Genomic DNA, 6377 nt, shown 5'->3' with positions numbered 1-6377 from the left:
GCAAAATTAGACCATTAAATTAATTTATTAAATTAATTTCTCAGGTGAATAGCTATTCATCCTTTTTATATTCACAGTCAGCATATCAGTAGATGTAAGGAAAGACCTTTTCTCTAACAGCTGTACATTCAGCACCCACTGCTACTAAAAAAAATCAAAGCAAATAATTACAGCAGACAAAAAGGCATACTGGTAAATTAGTCAAAGCGTGCTGGTTAAAAAACTACAGATAAGAACTGGGACAACTTACAAACATTCTGGAATCTCACCATAGCGTTCTTTCTGGTCATCACAACTGCATATTACCTCCACATTTTGATTGTTACAAACAGGTCCACATTCACCTTTAAGAAGAGCTCTCTGACTGTAGAAACAGGACCCACTCAGCACAGAAAAGTGTCCCAGGTTGCTAACCCCAGTCCTTAGTCCCTTACTGCACTGCCAGTCCAGAAAACTCTGGTTCTAAACCAAGTAACACAAAAAAACAGAAAAAGTCAGTGAGAAAGTGTGACTCACCGACACACACAATTCTTCTCACAGATTGTGCACTACTGTGACAGAAAGGTGAGTTGCAAAAATACTTAGAACAGACTCCACAGCTCCACCCTCTTAGGCTGTTGACTTATGGGAATGTGTGTTTGATAACTGTGGCACCAAAGGAAGACCTAGGCCTATCTAGTATATAATCCAGTATATAATGCTTAGAAAATCTACTTACAAATTCCTAAGTGGTGACTGCAAAAAAATGTCTTCCAGAAAAACATTACAGAGGAAAACCATGCATATTGATTTAACTCTGGCCGAATGCACCATAGGATAGCCCTGTACCATTTACTGTATTATTCATATCATAAGAAAATGAAATTTGACAGTTTGGAGAGGCGTTGTTTAGTAACCTTTTTGTTTTTGAGGTCTGTGGCGAAGAAGACAAATTCCTGGTTATCTTGGCTAACTCGTTATAGAAAATGTTCTTTCTGGTTTGAGTATTTAGAATACAAGACTGGTAAATGACCAAACAGGTTCACATTAACCTATGTTGCGATCACAGGTATAAAAGACACACACAAAAAACATTTTTATGTCATGTCAGATAAGAAAAAGACTCTCAAGGTGTGCATCTCAGAGAATCATCTTGTAAATGAGTCTGCCACTAGGAACAATATCTTCCATTATAAGAACTGTAAATGCTTACTTACACAGTACAGTGTTGAAAATAATGTGACTGAAGGCCTATGGAGAAACAAGCCTCATCGACAGGCTTAGCAAACTGTAAGGGTAATAAAGTCTAGAATTTTGCACTATTTGACAGGTTCTACAACACCACACTGACATGAGGGAAGAAAAGAGGTGTCTGTTCCTGGCAAAAGCATAACTGGCAAAGTATTTCTGTTTGTCTTGGAATATCTTCTAAGCAGAAGGTACCTGGAAACTCATAATTACAGAAAGCTTTCTAATGGAAAATTATGCAGATCTAGCAACTAATGGAAATGGAGCTATTAAGCTATCAATCTGAGTAAGAGAAGGGCTGCATAACGTTTTCTGGAAGGATACCCCAAGAGGTTTTTGACATAAAATAGTGAAAAAATGAAGAGCTTAAAGAAATACCTGACATTTCAGAAACCAAAACTTCCTGGGCCAGTAAGGGTCAATCAAAATCACATAATCCCCAAAATCACATAATCTTCTGTCCTCTTTGGATTTGTGAAAGAATTTCACAATGAGTGAAAGTGGAGGGAAGTAATAAAGGTCACCATGACTGCATATTGCCTCCACACTTTGATTGTTACTAATTTATGCTAAGCTTGACACACGGGAAAGTTTGACAAAGGAAATCATGCTTCCAGAATATAGCAGATCTTGAACTTCCATTCCTTTTAAAATATAAATCATTTTACTAGCCTGTTTGTAAAACAGAGATGCTGGACTGACTCAATAATCCCAGATGTTGGAACAACCTCATTAAAAACATGTACTTCAGTTTTCATTGTAGCACTTTCAGTAGCAGCACAGAACCCTTCTCCACATTTGTAACAATGCTTTGCTGTTTTTTGTTTCACAGGAAAATGTACATTTCGTATCTGATTTTAGTCTTGGAAGCAAACAATTCATTTTTAAACACAGTACCATTAACTAATACGCATTCTGCTAAAATTCTAAGCATTTCAGATTTCCTGCGAACACTTTACAGTGTCCATTTTCTTTTATTACTAAGCAAAGCTGTTTTAAACCTATCTAGTGCTAAAATACAAACATTTTTGGTTTATTGCTGCTATCAGGTTCAAGGCAGAATTTTAAAATATGCTTTAAGTCATACAAATGTCCACTTACTAGTATGTCTACACTAATGATCCAGTTATGAAATGTTACTGCTTGTCTAGCAGGGGTTATACCAGCCCTGACTAACAGTCTTTTTATGTTTATCATAGGCCATGAACTCAGTCTCATCCATGTCCATGAGTATTTTAGTACCTCTCCTGTCAGCTTTCTGTCAATTGAGAGATGACAGGATTCTTGCCCAGTCTGCTAGGCACCAGTTCTCAGTGGTGGCATAGTGCTCAAATGTTACTGAATAGGATTCCAGATCATCCACCCTGGCTAGTATTTTTTCAAATGCTTGGTAACCATGCTGGCAAACAAAATAAGTCATTGCTGCAATGGCACAAGTCCTCAGTCATTTCCCACCTGTGACTCCACAATTTTCTCCAGTAACTTATCCATTGCTACAGATATCAGATAACTAAGGTAGGAATACAAAAAGTACAGTATGAGGGGAATTTGTTGTCCCATATGGTTGATACTTGGCAGCAGAGGCATTGTGGGGAAATTAAAATTGGAAAGTCTCTGGCCAACTGCCCATGCAAACACAACCAGTGTAAGTCCCAAAAGGACACTGTTAGTAGGACATGTATAAAGACACAGATGGAGCAAGTAATCCATAAAGCATATTAGCCCACCTTGCCTTGTAATTTCAAAAAGAAAACAGTGGTCCAGATTCATTAACGCCTACAAAAAGTGTACATGATCTGTATTCAAAGAGCATCCCTACCCCATTTTTTGTGCTTTCTAGTCACTCACAAAGATTACACCAAATATACATGTAGTCTACACTTTCTGGTAACCTTTATAAATTCCCCCCTCTATATTTAAGGCTGCAAGAAAATCAGTAGGAAAACTAAAATTAGGAGGAAGAAGGTGTGAGTTATACTTGGGTTGTCTGTTCTCTGAGAACAGTGTACACTTGTTGTACATTTAGTATACACATTAATGAATCCTAGGGAGTACCTAAAAAAGTTTTCAGAACAATGTTTAGTTCATACAACCCCTTTGTTGTGTAAGACATGAAATGTCCAAAGTTGCAGACCTATCACAGGCCCAAATTTCTGCTCTGAAGAACTGATACTTTCATATGGTATACTGCTCAGGTTTTCCCTGACTAGGCTCTCCTGCTCTATGCTTAGAGGTCTGCCTTCAGATGATGTCTTCCATCAAATGATTATGTATGCGAGGAGCCAACTTCCCGTTTCCTAATTACATGTTGCTTCAATATGTAATGATAATTACTGTCCTGTGGTCTAGCTAACTGCTGTGAGAATACTCCTATGCTCCATATTGAAGTATATATATTCTGAGCACACATTTAAAGACACACACATATTTTTGATAACAACTATGCAACGACTGTTAATGAATTAGTTATGGGATATACCAAGAGATATAGAACATTTAATGGAATACTGGTGTCTCAAGTACAAGATGAATATTTTCCTGGATTTTAAGGGTAGTTCTAGTTGGCATATCATTGCACGTGAACAGTGATTAAGATGAGAGAATGACTATTATACAATGAATGCTCATTAATATTCCAAAACGAGCACGCTGATTGGTCAGCTCAATCAGCATCCCCGTTGTAAATCCTAGCATATACCAGTGGAAAATGGTCCGGTCGCCCAGACTTTTTTCCATTGCTATATACTGTAACTTTTATTTTTTATTTTTTTTTAACAAAAATAAAAAAAACTGTAATCTGGACTCCGGACATAAATTTTCCTTGTATTTCCTCTATTCTGTCTCTCTCCTATCCCTAAACTACCCAAAACTTGTTTTTTTTAATTAAAAAAAAAAAAAAGGAGCAACGGAGATGTTCTTTTCTCCATTGCTTCCTTTCCAAAGCACTGATGTACTGGGTATGCATGGGAACACAAGCCCCATGCGCATGCTCAATACATAAAAAAAAAAATAAGCAACTGGATATACACCAGCTGCGGAAGGACAACATAGGGCCATTATACAAAGACATCATTTAAGAAATGTAAGTATTTTTTTTCTTAAATAAGTTCATATTGTATAATAGCAATAACCGTCTCCATGGTGTGGTATATTAAGATTTACCTACAACTGGCTTTATTTAGCTTTGCCCTCATGATTAAACAACATCAACCGCGGGTAAATCTTAATATACCATATCAACGTTGTCAGTTATTGCTTAAATAAACAATGCGAAATGAGTCGACCCATCATGCAAACTGTGATTTATTTAGTGAAAAAGGCAGTAATATTGGAAGTATTTAAGAAATAAATTTGATTTAAAAAATATTAGATATGATTAAATTAATTTCATTAGGTTTCCTTATCTTCTGCTTGTTATGTGGACAAAGTGATAGTGGCAGAGTCAGGGACATCACACAGAACAGTAAAGATCAGGGGCAAGAAACAGAGCTGCAATGATCGGGTACAGGGTACACAGCAATAAAGATCAGGGACATGATACAAAGCAGTAAAGATCAGGGACATGGTATAAAGCAGTAAATAACAGGGATGTGGTACAGATCAGCAAAGATCAGGGACATGATACACAGCAGTAAAGATCAGGGACATGGTATAAATCAGTAAATATCAGGGATGTGGTACAGATCAGCAAAGATCAGAGACATGACACACAGCAGTAAAGATCAGGGACATGGTATAAAGCAGTAAATATCACGGATGTGGTACAGATCAGGAAAGATCAGGGACATGATACACAGCAGTAAAGATCAGGGACATGATACACAGCAGCAAAGATCAGGGACATAGTATAAAGCAGTAAATATCAGGGATGTGATACAGATCAGGAAAGATCAGGGAAATGAAACAGAGCAGTAAAGATCAGGGACATAATACACAGCAGTAAATATCAGGGACATGGTATAAATCAGTAAATATCAGGGATGTGGTACAGATCAGGAAAGATCAGGGACATGATACACAGCAGTAAAGATCAGGGACATGGTATAAAGCAGTAAATATCAGGGATGTGGTACAGATCAGGAAAGATCAGGGACATGATACAGAGCAGTAAAGATCAGGGACATGATACACAGCAGCAAAGATCAGGGACAGTGTATAAAGCAGTAAATATCAGGGATGTGGTACAGATCAGGAAAGATCAGGGACATGAAACAAAGCAGTAAAGATCAGGGACATGGTATAAATCAGTAAATATCAGGGATGTGGTACAGATCAGGAAAGATCAGGGACATGATACACAGCAGTAAAGATCAGGGACATGATACACAGCAGTAAATATCAGGGACATGGTATAAATCAGTAAATATCAGGAATGTGGTACAGATCAGCAAAGATCAGGGACATGATACACAGCACTAAAGATTAGGGACATGGTATAAATCAGTAAATATAAGGGATGTGGTACAGATCAGCAAAGATCAGGGACATGATGCACTGCAGTAAAGATCAAGGACATGGTATAAATCAGTAAATATCCGGGATGTGTTACAGCTCAGCAAAGATTAGGGACATGATACACAGCAGTAAAGCTCAGGGACATGGTATAAATCAGTAAATATCAGAGATGTTTTACAGATCAGCAAAGATCAGGGACATGATACACAACAGTAAAGATCAGGGACACGGTATAAATCAGTAAATATCAGGGATGTGGTACAGATCAGCAAAGATCAGGGACATGATACACAGCATTAAAGATCAGGGACATGGTATAAATCAGTAAATATCAGGGATGTGGTACAGATCAGCAAAGATCAGGGACATGATACACAGCAGTAAAGATCAGGGATATGGTATAAAGCAGTAAATATCAGGGATGTGGTACAGATCGGCAAAGATCAGGGACATGATACACAGCAGTAAAGATCAGGGATATGGTATAAAGCAGTAAATATCAGGGATGTGGTACAGATTGGAAAAGATCAGGGGGACATAATACAGAGCTGCAGTGATTAGGTAGTTGCTACAGAGCAGTAAAGATCAAGGGCATGATACAGAGCAGCAATGATTGTTGACATGGTACAGAGCAACAATGACCAAGGAACATGAAACACAGCAGCAATGATTGGGGACATGGCACAGAATCAATA

General features: G+C 37.8%; 1 protein-coding gene across 1 annotated transcript in view; it reads right to left on the bottom strand.

Moving 5' to 3' along the window:
- The window catches only part of TMEM130 (transmembrane protein 130), a 528437-nt gene that overhangs the window by 33683 nt on the left and 488377 nt on the right, over positions 1–6377 (bottom strand). The window lies entirely within an intron of this gene.

The sequence above is a fragment of the Protopterus annectens genome, chromosome 12.part0, assembly GCF_019279795.1.
Source record: "Protopterus annectens isolate FY-2018-M chromosome 12.part0, PAN1.0, whole genome shotgun sequence".
Taxonomy (NCBI): Eukaryota; Metazoa; Chordata; order Ceratodontiformes; family Protopteridae; genus Protopterus; species Protopterus annectens.
The sequence above is the reverse complement of the archived record's forward strand: the minus strand, read 5'-3'. Positions and strand labels throughout refer to the sequence as shown.